We start from the raw sequence: 13617 nt of genomic DNA, 5'->3' as shown, positions 1-13617 counted from the left end.
AAGTGCAATACTGTAAATACGAGAGAGTTTAAGAGACACTGGCTGTGCACTCTGGACCGGCCAGCGTGGGACTTCGAAGGGCGCTGTGTCCCCTGCATGCTGTGTGGGCCCGGCCGGCTGGGGCCCTGTCCCCAAAAGGCAGGGCTTCCGGGTGCTCTGGACGCGGTGCCAGCGTGGCACGTGGCACGTTGCAGAGCAGGATGGGGGGGCACGGATGTGACGCGGGTGGCTGAGCGGTTTCTGGAACGGGAAGGGGCACAGAGTGGCCTGGGGGGCAGTGAGGTGTAAGGTGACGTTTTTGCAGAGGTAGGCTGTGGTAGCTTTTCATTCTCCCCCCCCAATCCCCTGCTTCTTCTCATCACCAAATAGCAGCTGACGTGGAAGTGACTTTGCACAATACTACCACAGGCTCCAGACCCACACACCCAAGCATGTGCTGTGTGCGATCGGTGGGGCGTGAGGCCGCGCTGGGCTTGTCCACCTGGAAGACACGTCTCTGTGTCAGCCTTTGGCCTCCGGGGCCTGGCTACCAGGAAAGCTCTTCTTCATCTCTCCTTCTTTCCTCAGCCAGCTGGCCGGCGTGGGCTGCACGCCGAGGCTTCGCTGTCTCCAAAAGACGTTTTGTTCTTTCTACGCTTAGCTGTGGCAATTTTCTTTCCTGCCTGCTGACGTGGGTACATTTCTCCCAGGAAAAAAGGAACGAAAAAGCCCGCCGTGTGAGGGAACACTTTCTCCCTCGGCTCTGAGCTGCGGCCTCGATGCGTTTGGGCATCTCATATTTGCATCATCTGAAAGTCTTTAGACAAATCAAAAGGCTCCTTCAGCTTGCTTTTTTTTTTTTTCTTTTTTCTTTCGGTTGAAATGTTAGAAAAGCTCTAAGATGACATGGAGAGAGGAGGAAAGCAGGGTCAGGACTTTTCAATCACTTGCAACATTTTTTTTCAGACATTAACGGCATGGTGGAGTTTGCCTCAGACGTGCCGTTTTGCTTTTAAACAGCTGGGACTCCAAAAAGTAGCGTCTCTGCATCAGCTAGGACTTCGCGTTCAATGCAAAAAAAAAAAAAAGAAAAAGAAAAGAAAAGAAAAGAAAAAAAGAAAAAGAAAAATTGCACTTCAAATCCTTTACAAGTAGCTGCATTTATCCTAAAATTTCATGCTCGGCAGAAGTTAGAGGTAAATGTCTACATTTTTTCCTTTTTCTTTTTTCCCCCAAAAGGTTTAAGATACTTTTTATGTAGATATACAAAGTGTCAGTAGCCCCTCCTGCAAAGAAAAGTCACTCAGCGTGAGGCCAGGTTGGAGCACAAGCCCAATAAGTCCCGTGGAGCTGACCGGTGTCTGCTACAGCCTGGTGGCCGAGGGTGCAGGGTGGGGGGCGGTCACGGCACCCTTGCTTGTTTTGTTTCATGGAACTTGGAAAGTGAGCTGGGTGTAGGTGGGCCCCCGCAGCAGACCAAACCGATCGCACGGTCCAAGGCTTTGCCTCTGTCCCCACGACGAAGTGCGAGGGATGCAGCTTTGCCCCATCCTTCCCTCCCAGAAATCCCAGGTCAGACGTGGCCACTTCTGTCCCCCCCAACTCTCTGCTCCTGGCTTTGCTCTCAGCAAAGTGAGGGGCGGGTTGGGCTGCGGGCTGAGACGGTGTTGTGCGTGGCTTCGGCTGCTCGGGCAGGGTTGCTGTAACCAGGAGTCACAGTGAGCTTTGCGTGAGTGACCCCGGGGGGTGGGGACGGATGTATTTGGGCTGTTGGTGGTGTTTTGGGGCTGCAAATGAGATCCCTTTCTACCCCTTCGGTGTTGTTTCCAGGTGGCATTTTGTGGCGGGGGTAGGGGTGGGGTGCCGGCAGAATCACGGATGTGCGCTGGAAGGCACGCTGCAGAGAATTTGCGGCCGGGCGGTGGAGGGGCACTGGTGGGACCCGCGTGTCAGTGGGCGTGTGCGAGCCAACCCGCTTCCCCAAGGTGGGTGGACGCCCCACACGCATTTCCTTTTCTGAAACCTCAGCCAAAGGGGCCGGAAGTGTCCCTGCTCAGCAAAACCGGTCCCGAGTCTTTGTCAATCTGTCACACAGCCACCGACCACCTCCTGTGGGGGACGGTTTGGGGAAATACTTTATGAGGCGTGTGGCTCCTGCCTGTTCCCAGAAGCACTCAGAATTGCTAGGAGTTGCCTCGTGGAGTGGCCGGGGTGCCCTTGGACCGTGGGCCTCACAGGGCTTTCCTCCTGCTGGCCGACCTTCCACCGTGGGCTTCCTTATGTCTTTGGCCACCGACCTCTGTCTCCACACAGGCTGGAGACGTCCGAGTGTTGAAATAGGAAACAATCTCTGTCCCCCCCAGGCCCGTGTCTGAGCTCACAGTCACCCCACCTGTGAGGTAACACGTCAGAAACACCCCAGCATAGACAGACCCAGCCCTCTCTGCCCCCCACCCTGCGCGGAGTAACCCCCGTCCCGGAGCAAGGGACCCCGACCCCTTTCCCTCCGTGGGTGACCTGAGGCTAGCTGTCAGGACAAACCATTTTGAGGCACTTTCTCCTTCTTTTGTCCAAATGGGGAGCCTGGGGCTGGCGAAGGCTTCTCCGTGGACACGTTCGGCATTTGAAAAAAACAAAAGAAAAAAGAAAAAAAAACAGGAACGGAAACTGGTGCCTAATTTATTAGAAATTAGCTTAGGATGATGCTGGTTTTGTTTTTTTTGTTTTTGTTTTTTTTTCAATATACGTAACGCGATTTATAAATGTTTTATGGAAATTGGATATTTAACGCGAAACCAGTCGGAGAATGTAGAGAGTATGCCGTTTCGAAGCGTATGAAACGCACTATTTATTGAAAAGCGATAGTTTCGTAAACGCGGCCCCACGCCGAGTCCCATCCTGGACGGGCCTGCCTCCCTGCTTCTTGATCGCGGATGGATGTGGGTGTGTTATTTATTATTATGTTTTTGGTTGAAAGTTCATAAATATGTGCTATTTTAATTATGGTGAGTGTAAATTTGACACTGTCTTCCATTTATTTTTGTATTTCTTAAGCCTGTTGCTTTTCCTCCCCCTCCCTCGCCCAATTTATGAGGAGCCAGATTGATTTACGGCTCAGCCAGTGTTTGGGCCGCGCAGACGAGGCGTGCCTGGACCTACAGGCGCGTTCAGGGATCGCTCAAGCAAACAGAAATAACACCTCCTTCCCCCAAGCCTCAGTCTTAAACTTCGCATCCGTCTGCCATTGTGGGGGAAGGCTCGCCGAAGGTGTCGGCCACGCCGGCCGGGTTCCCACATGCCGCGCCCTGCCGCTGTGTGCCACTTACAAAGTGTATTTTGTCAGGCCGTATCGTATGAATGTACACCTTGTAAAACACAGATATAAATAAACTTATAAATATTTGTATTCAAGTGTAAAGAAAAAAAAAAAAGTTCTCGCCTCTCCCCCGAGGAGAGCGAATTGGAAGAAGCGGGATTCCGTCCCGAAGGAAAGGGGAATGCGGCGTGTGCATTTCTGCTGGGCGTCTGGCGTCCCCTCCCGGGTGGGGGGCAGCGGACAGGGGCCTGTGACTTGTCCCAGGACCGTCCCCTGGAAGGCAGGTGTCCCTTTCTGCATTTTGCTCCCCTGGGTCCATGTTCCCCCAAAAGGTGGGAACAGGAAGACATCCCCATTTGTCATTAAGCCAGAGTTGGGGGGGCACCGGTGAGAAGAAGCCCAAATGCTTGGGTTTCACATTTTTAATTTTTCCTTCATTTCATTTTCTCTTTCTTTGTTATTTTGGGCCGTATGAATTCTCCACAATGGCGCTGCAATAATGCTTGAGTCATTTTGAAAAAAAAAAAAATAAACGAAAAAAAAAAATCAAGTTTTAAAAACGAGAATGTTTGTGGCATGTGCTTTGTATGTCTTTATGGAAAGAGAAGTTAATGAGTTGATTTAGCCGGGCTCACGGCTTCCCGGCCTTGATCAAAACCACATGTGGGAGGAGAAGGGCAGGGGGCCGGGAGGCACGGAGCCCCCCAGGGCTGCCGTCCCTGCCGTGGGGGACTGGGGGCCTCTTCCTTCGGGAGGGTGGCCCAGGACAGGTGGCGCTTCCTCCGCCGCCCGGCGTGCCGGGCACCAGCTGCTGCCGTGCTGTGACCGCTTCCAACCACGCTGTCTTAGTCCTACCACCTGAGCCGGCTGTGAGAACGTTAGTCTGCTTCTGAGCATCCAACCTGAGAGCCCTTTCCTTTCCCTTGGAGATGGTAACTTTGTTGCCAACTTGTAGCCAACTGCTTTCCTGTAAGTAACGCCAGCTCTGCTGGACTCTCTGGGCAGAGTCGAACCCTGAAGTGGGGCTCTCACGGTAAATTTCTTCCTGATTTTTTTTACAGGTTGCGCTGCAGTCTCTTTACACTAGAACAGGCTTTTTCTTCTCTTCTGTTTTCTTTTTTTTGTGTGGTGGTGATTCTTTCCAAATGAGTTTAACTCCCAGAAACACGCACCCCTTTGGGAAGAACACAGCCGGGTGTACAGGTGACAGGTCACGGTCGCTTCTCAAAATCCCTCACTCGAAGGCAAAAGCCGTCCCCCTGGGCGCCTGCAGGCCTGTTTCTGTGTCCACATTTCTGAGGCTTCTGCCGGGGTGTCTGCCTTTCGCGTGCAGTAATGGGATGCGTAGGGACGGAAGTGAGAGGCAGACAAAGCGAAACCACGGGCCGGCTGGTGTTTAGTAGCCGCTGCCGGGCGGGTGGACGTTCCAAACCGGTCTCGATTTCAGCTGCACAGACATGTCTATACTCATGAAGAGACAGCCGAGAAAAGTCACGTCGGCCGTCCACGGAGCCGCAGCCAGGCGCTCACTCCCCAAGTGTGCAGATTCTAAGATAGTAACTGATTTCTTTCCTGTAAACACCGGACTGTTCCGGGAAAGACAAAACTTGAGCGGACATTCCTGCATGGGATTGCTTTGCCCACTAACGCACAGGGCTTTTTATTTTTATTCTTTCAGTTGATCAAAGTGATGAGGCTTTGCTTGCTGGCATCTCCGTGGAGGACACTGACCTAAAATCATGAAGAATCTCCCCTCCTTGTAATGTTTGTTCGACTGGTACCACCTGTTCTGTGAAATGCAAACGTCCCCCTGTGTGCAGGAGAAAGAGCAGGGTCTCGACTGACCTGTCTCAATTCGTCCTATAAAATGAAAACTTGCTGTCAAGTCCTCCTGTAAAATGTACACGCCAACAACCAAACCTGTCCCTGTTTTAATAGCCACGATGTGCTTGCCGTATTTCACAAAAACACCCCCCCAAAACGGGATTGAGAACAGAGACCAGGGTGTGAGTAAGCAATTCAATACATTCAGGGTGCACCTGGGCAGTGAGCAACCCTGTTAGGGCAGGTAATGAGCCTCCCGTCTGTGGGCGGAAACAAGCTCCTGAGTCCCCCTGAGCTGCAGAAGTCCTTTTATTTCAGGGTGACTTTGTGGCCTGCGGAGATGGGGCCTGCAGACAGCACGGAGCCAGATGATTGTCCCCTGGTTTTAGGGGTCAGGATTCACCCCCAAGAGCAGAAGCAGATCTTGTTGTAGGGGCTTGGGGTGGGCAAGGAGCCTACACCCTGAAAGACGAGGGATGGGGGGACAGGACCCCAACATGCGCGCCGCTTCTGCCACGAAGCAGCGGGTTTGTCCCGAACAGGTCTCCACGGCGTGAGCGGTGTCCACAGATTTTCCATGCAGACCCGCCACCCACGCAGTCCCGCCCTGGTGGGCTGTGTTCTCCCTGTAAACAGTGGAGCCTCCGACAGAAAGCGGGGTGAAGGGCTGTTGGAAAAAGCAGAGTGTCGTGCGAACTCACACACACACACACACACACACACAGACACACACACGGGGCGGACATTTAACCCCTTCCCCTTGCGCGGTGCAGGCACCCGTTTAACGGGGTAGAACCACACGCTTTGGCTGATTTATTTCGGCAGGAAAGCTGGTACGTGGAAATTCCTGCGGACGGCCCTACGGGGACTGGCCACGCCAATTACCCTGTGCGTTTCCGCCTGCCCAGGTGGTCTCCTTAGCAGGTATCAGAGCGGGACCCCAAGCGCGGAGGGCCGGGACCACACGGGCCGAGGAAAAGGTGTGAAGAAAATAAAAACGAGCCGGCCCACCATGTTCAGGGCTGCAAGGAATTCTGGGGGGATCGTCCCAGAAGCGAACAGTCAGCGTGTGCGTAGAGGACTTTTCTGCAGCCGTGTTAACATGAAACTTTTTTCCCCTTCTTCTTCTTTGTCTGTTACGGCTGCCATTACAGAGTTGGAGTGCGTGTGAGTCTGTTCGGCTGAACGCGGAGCCGCCAGCCTTCATTCCCCCCAGAGTTACCGACACCCCCGTGTCTTTCCCACCGGCCCACCGTCGGAAGAACAAACAGCAGAAATGCGTTTTTCTGCTCCCTGAGACCCCCGCGCCCCAACCTCCCGCCCCCACGACCTCCCAGGCGCTGCACGATTTTACTCATTTTCCCCCACCCCGCGTCGGAAGTGAATGGAATTTTCCTCGCACAACCAGGAATTCCAAAGTCCCTGAGCACCCGCGTGGTGGGCCGGGCTGGGACGTGGTTCTCCGTGCATTGTGGCAAATATTTGATCGTTTGGGTCCTTTCCTAGGGAAGCGGGGAGTGTAGTTTCCGACCCCTGGGGGAGCATAAGGACAGAACTCCACAAGGACCAGCGGCTCCAAGATTTTGCAGCGTGGGAGGAATGGCCCCTCCGGCCTGGCCGTGGTGAGAGAGGAAGTGCCGCATGTCCTCGGCTGCCGGGGGGGCCCGGAGCTGGCCCGTCCCCGGGGGACCCCACCCCCTCCACTTCCGAGTAGGGTCGCAGGTTGGGCCCGTAATTTTCCGCAGCTTGTCCGGGCTGCTTTCGGCTGCAATCAATAACGAGGTCAGCAACTGCTGGAGCGGCGAGGGGTTCGGGTACTGCCGACAAACAGCGTCCGGCTCTGGGCGTTCAACCGGCAGCTTCGAGGAGAGATGCAGCTTAGGTCCTGTGATGCTGTCGGGGAGAAGACAGATCGTGGTGGCTGGTTCCAGTCTCCCTGTGTGCGTCTGAGGTCATCCAGGAGTCCCAGGGCCGGACTCCCTCCACAGGCTCCAGGGAGGGGCCTTCCCGCCTCTTCCAGCTCTGGGGGCTCCAGGCATCCCTGGGATGGTGGCCGCGTCCCTCCCGTCTCTGCCTCCATCTCCACATGGCTTCTCCTCTGGGTCTGTGTCTCCTCTTCTGTCCCTTCTCAGGACACTGTCATTGGACGCAAGGCCCCCCTGACCCAGGACTACCTCCTCTCAGATGTTTTCCTCATCCCGTCTGCAGAGACCCTGTTTCCATGTAAGGCTGCGTTCCCAGGTACGGGGATCAGGACCTGGAGACCCCTGAGGACTATTGTGCAGGTTTCAGAGCAATCCTGTTTCTTGGGGTGCCCCCTCTCCGGGCCTGTGTTATGATGCTGCGTCACCAATATTGGGGTACACCCCCAAGGCTGCTTCCTTCTGAGCTGAGCTAACTCTCAGGGATGCTAAGGGGCGGGGGACGGGGCAGCAACTATTCACATATTCACATATTCCTGAGATTTCTACCTCCTGCACGAGGCTCATAATGGACAAGGGTTGGAGTGGCCGAAAAATCCGACGGCCTAAGCTTCACCGGGAACCTCGCTGAGAGTCAAATGCCCTGAAGACATTTCAGAAAAAGCCCCTGAAACCCGACCCGTGCTCCAGAGGCACGCATTTCCGTGGAGACCATTTTTAAAGCATAAAGTTACGTTCCTCTCTTTCTCGGGGGCAGCGGGGGCTGCTAAGTACAGATTCCAAATGCATGAGCAGGACGGGGGCGGGGTGGGGGCGTGGGCGGGGTGGGGGGGGAGCCAGAGATCAGATGTTTGGTGCCAGTGTCCAATCGGATCTGAGGGCGTGCAAGGCCGCGTGGGGCTGGGACGAGCCCCCGAAGGAGGCCTCCCGCGTCCGGTTCTCCTGACACTCTGCTGGGAAACTGGGCCCGCCTGGGTGGCATGGCAGCCCGTCTGTCTTCACAGGGATGGACGTAGCCCCCAGCTGCCTGGCGGCTCCTGTTTCGGGGTGTGGATGGGGAAACGTGAGAGGCACTCTCCGAGACATTTGAGTGCTTGCCGAGAGCTGGGTGCTGACGGGTGCCGACGACGCCATCGATCCCACTGGCAGGCGGAGGCGGGGGGGGGGGGGGGCCCAATCTTCTCAAACTTCCCTTTAAAAATTTTTTTAAGCAATTGTCATTCAGTGTTATTCTGTATGAGTCCCCGGAGTACCACATAGTAGTCTGAGAGTGATGTCCTTTTAAAGGCACCCCCCGATATTTCCAGCGCCTGCTCTGCACCACCCGTAGTTGTTACGATATCATCCTCTCTGTTCCCTGTGCTGTGCTCTGCATTTCTGTGACTGGTGTTTATTTTTTATTTTTATTGAATGCATTGAGGTGACGGTGGTAAATGAAATTGTACAGGGTTCCGGCGTGGGGATCTATATCCTCCCCACACTGTGCTGTGTGCTCAGCGCCCCAGGTCGAGTCTCCTTCCATCATCGTTTACCCCCTGCACCCTCCTCTGCCTCCCCCTGCCCCTTCCCGCTGGTGCTCACCACCCTGCTGTCTGTGTCTACGTGTTTTCCTTTCTTTTCTCTCATTCTTCTTTTTTGTTTCTCAATCCCTTCACCTTTCCCCCCCAGCTCCCCACCCCTCCCCTCTGACAGCTGCTGGTCTGTTCTCCGTGTCTACAAGCCTCTTTCTATTTGTTTGTTCTCATCGTGGGGTTCCACATGAAGGTGACATCCGATGCTCCTTCTCTTTCACCCACCGGCCTGTTTTACTGAGCACAACACCTTCCAGGTGCCTCCATGTAGTTGCAAAGGACAACGCCCCTTCTTTTTCATGGCTGCGTAGTATTCCACTGGGTAAATGCACCACAGCTTTTGGATCCATTCATGTCCTGATGTGTTTCCATATCTGGGCTACTGTAAATAATGCTGCTATGAATGTCAGGGTGCAGGTATTCTTTCAAAGTATTGTGTCAGGTTTCTTTGGGTACATTCTCACCAGTGGGTGCCTGGATCTCCTGGGACTCTCCTACAATCTGTACCTGTCGGTCCCTCCACCCTGTTCCCCCAGCCTCCCCAACGCCCCTCCCCTCTGACAACCATCAGCCTGATCTCTGAGTCTGTGAGTTGCTGTTCTGTGTGTGTTCACGTACATTGTTTGCAGGCTCCACCTGTGCGTGAAATCACGTAGAATTTGCCTTTCTCAGTCTGACTCACTTCACTCAGCCCAGCGCCCTTCACCTACACCCTTCCACGCCGCTGCACGCGGGTGGGTTTTGTTATTTTTGATGGAAGCGGTCCAAGTGGCTATCGATGGGCAAGCAGACCAGCACGCTCTTGTACCTGCAGAGAGTGCGATACTCCTCAGCCATACACATTGTTTCAAGCTTTCCCAAGTTTGGTTTTTGTATCTTCATCACAGTGCCACTGGGATACCTTCCCATTCATCTTTGCAGAGTGGGCCAAGCTGTGGTTTGGGGGCAGCCATCGGGACCGTGAAGTTCCAGCACGGTTTCCTCACTCTAAGAAGAAACCCGTACCCACGAAGCAGCCACTCTGAGGGCCGCATGCCAGTAATTTACGTTCTATGTATAAAGATTTCCTTATTCTGGAAATTTAATATATGTGGAGTTATACAAAATGAGGCCTTTTTTGGTTTTGTTTCATGTTGTATATATATTTTTAAGCTTTCTGAGTGTTCTAGCAGGTTTCCCCGAACTCCACACCTTTTCAGGGCTGTGTAATATTCCACTGCACGACTAGACTGCATTTGGTTTGGCCAGTCATAGCCCCATGGAGATTCCTGTATTGTCTGCACATTTGCTCATGATGAATGAGGCATCCTTGCACAAGTTTTTGCCTGGACCCACGCTGTCCGTTTTGGGGGGCCTGCCCTTGGGAGTGGAATGGCTGGGTGCTATGTTAACTGTACCCTGAACGTTTTGAGGAAGAGCTAGCTCATTTTTTGAAAGCAGCTGCATCATGTCATCTTGCCACACATCCCCGTGTGGGACGTCCAGGGCCCCACAATGCTTGCAACCTTCAGAAATTCTCGTTACGTCCACCCTGTCGACCACGCCCACCGGAATGCTCGGAAGTGGTATCTCACTGGGGTTTCCACTCCCTTCTTTCCTCCGGTTCTTTCTCTCGAAGACGCGGATGATGTAGGCCGCGGTTGCCTGCAAGCGTGTTCGTTGAATCGGTGTTTCAACCCGACACACGCACGTGGATTGTCTAACATTTAAGTATTAAAAAATCAATAAAGCAAACTGGAAGGAAAGAGGAAGGTGGATGGCGCTCGACGGGGTTCACGAGCTGATGTTCTGTGCGTAAAGGCCGCCGTGGACCTCGTGAGCGTTTGGGGGGTTGAATTAGAAACGGCTGCCATGTGCCAAGCGTGTGCACACACATTCCCGTAGCATGTCGCCTGGGTGACCTGCGTGTTTAAGATCAGTTGTCACCATGCGATGCATTGTGTCCCTGAGGGACTGGGGACGTGTCAACCTGCCCCTGCAGTGAGGACAGTTGGGGGCGGGGGACAATTTAGGAGATGGGGAGATGAGAGCAGAGGGAGGGAGACAGAGAGATTGGAGACAGACACAGACAGAGAGAGAGGAGAGAAGCGGAGACTGATAGGGAAGAAGGAGGAGAAGGAGGAGGGGGAGGAAGGAGGAGACAACAAATAGATTAATAACTGTGATGGAAAAATAATGACCCCGACTATCACCCCTTTGGAGAACAATCTGTTTCAATATTTCTCTGCTTTTTTCCCCCTTCAGGCTTTGAACGTAACTTTACACAGTTATAATAACACGTGGTGGAATTTCGCCCGTTTCCCAAACAGCGTCTCCCCACGAGGCAGGGCCTGCTAACTTATACTAAGGAATAAGCCCACCAGGGCGACACAGTGGCTCGTGTGAGCCAAGGTCAACACGAGACCTTGAACGAGGGGCGTCTGCGGGGCAGGGGGAAGAGCCAGCTTCACACAGAGGCTGAATCCGGTGCAGCGGGTGTGCCCGCCCAGCTCGTGCGCACAGGACGGTGAGGGCGATGTTTGGCGTGGGCTCTGCAATGCACACGGGGAAGATGGGTTCGTACTCTCCTGAGCGATGGACACCTTCTGGTCAAGAGCAAGTGTACGGTGACACGGACAGGAAGAGCCGGCGGCAGCACAAGGGGCCTTTTGCAGCGTCTTCCTCACGGAGCGGCGCTGGTGGTGTGTTTGGGGGTCACGAACGGGAAAAGCACGTTCAGCTCTCCCAGAGAGCGTGCAGCCCACCACGTGCTGGTGTAGGATGTCTAAGATCTGTCTCGATCATCCTGCGTTTGAAATGCTCTCCGTGTGTTAAACTGGGCGTGGCTGAAATTTCTGGGCGGTGCCAACTTTTTCCTGCGACAGTATAAAGAGTAACAAGTAACTCAGAACAATGGTGAGTCGCTGCGTATTTAGCAGACACCCCTCAGGGGCCGAGTGCGAGCCTGCGTCTACAAGTTCTGGTTCACGTGTAGAGTTCAAGGTCGATGTCACCGCAATGTGGGGCTGTGTGCAGCCATGGGCTTCTCCCTAGGAACTCTTTGCTGGTTATTTCTATTCCTTTATTCCCAAGAGGTCCCAGGTGAATGCACCTGGCTGTGGGTTTGCATTTGGTGCAACGGGGAAAAGGTGGTCCGCACCTCGATGTTCGGGGGCACAGACTGATGTGATAACATGTCTTCAGAAACGCAAAGTCAGCCTCTTCCTGCAGCCTGTGAGCGACCGGTGTCCCTGCCGTGGGCTCAGCCAGGTGCAGCCTCCTGTCTCTCCGCGTCTCTGCAAAGCTGCACAGGCCTCGGTCTGCCCACGTGCGCAGCACGTTGGGGACCACGGGCAGGTTCCGTGGACGTGGCCCCGGGGAGGAGCCAGGCGGGCCCTGCTCTCAGGTGAGGTGTCAGGGACTTGCTGGATCGGGTACAGGACACATTGAACACCGTTTGGGGAGTACGTCTGCTTCCAGGGTGGGTCAGGCACATTTTCTTTGCAGAGCCTGGCACTGGGCTGGCTTTCCCACTGCCTTGTGGGCACGTCGGTCTGCAAATGCACTGTCACGCAGAGACTTGTTCTCACTCCTCAGACGCATGCCGTTCACTCGGTTTCCCCAATGGCTCCCTCTCGCAAAGCTACAGTGCGTCACGGCAACCGGGACGTGCACACGGGGGTCGCGCACCCCAGGATTCCCTAGAACTGTCTCTTCGTAACCACACGCACCTCCCCTGGGTGTCAGCACTTGTGCCCGCCCTCGGGAGCCAGGGGTCTGTCCCCGTAGATCGGCTGCACCTGGGTCCGGAGGAGGCAGGTTGGACGGCCCACCTTCAGTTCCGGTCGTGCTCGCTCCCCTGAGGTCTCGGCCCATGTCTGTGTGTCTGGCTGTTCCTCATCTGCTGACCACCCGCTGACCCGTGACGGGGAGGAAGGGTCCGCCTCAGGGACTGCACGCTGGCCTCCTCTGCAGCAGAGGTGCCCTGGGGAAGACCTGGCCTCAGGACCCCCATAGGGAGGCCACTGGGACTTTGGTGCAGGTAGGGGGAGACAGCAGGTGGAGGTGTCGGTGTCTCGGGTAACCCCCAGAGACGGCGGGGCACCCAGCGTGACATGGGGACAGCATCCCTTCCACTGCCTGGGTCACACAGGGTGACGGGTCCTTCGTTCAACAGACATTTGTGGAGCACCCACCCATGCTGTGCCAGGCCACCTTGGAGTCCTGGGTGACAGGGTTGGGACGATACCGTATAAGCCCATGATGGATGCCTCGGGCTCCAGGTGGCCAAATGCCGTGGGCGACTCTGGAAATCAGGAGGGACTGGCCATGGGGCAGATGGGCCCAGCCTCTGGAAATCCCACCTTCTAACTGCAATGAGGCAGCCCAGAGTCTGTCCGCATTGGGGGCACACAGAAAAGAATAGCAGCATGCAGGGGGAAGGGTGTGGCGTTTTGGAGGAAGGAAAGAGAGGCTGGTGCCGAACCTGGGCTTGGCTCCCAGCCCACACGGCACAAACGGGGGCGGACAGAGGGAGGTGATGCTGGCCGTCGGCCGTGGCCGGCGGCCCCGGGGGGGCTCACTGCCCTCACTTCAAAGGGGTCTCCGTCCCTGTCCCCGTCTTTCTGCCTTGTGATGGCAGAGGGAACCTGAGAGCGAAGCTGATATTAAAAACACAGACCTTAATGCCAGGGAAAACACACCGCCCTCCCGGCTTCGGAGCGGAGAAAATAACTCAGACGCATCAGCATGCTTTTCTAATAAAAATTCATTAAATATTGGTTATAAGGGATGAGGCGGGGGAGGGAACGAAACCTCTCAATTACAGTCGTTTCTTTGAAGTTTCTGCTCTAAATGCAAAGGAAATCTGGGGTTTCTCCGCCCCTCCCCTAAGAGAGCACCGTGGGGCCCCCTTATTAGAAGCAGGTAATGAGGCACACGGCGGGTGCCTGAGAGCTGTCCCCAAATTGCTTGTGCCTCAGTTTCCCCCCTCGGTGGTGCCCGTGGCAATGAAAGGAAAGGGACC

Source organism: Desmodus rotundus, chromosome X (assembly GCF_022682495.2).
Source record: "Desmodus rotundus isolate HL8 chromosome X, HLdesRot8A.1, whole genome shotgun sequence".
NCBI classification, from domain to species: Eukaryota; Metazoa; Chordata; class Mammalia; order Chiroptera; family Phyllostomidae; genus Desmodus; species Desmodus rotundus.
This window is presented reverse-complemented; position numbering follows the sequence as displayed.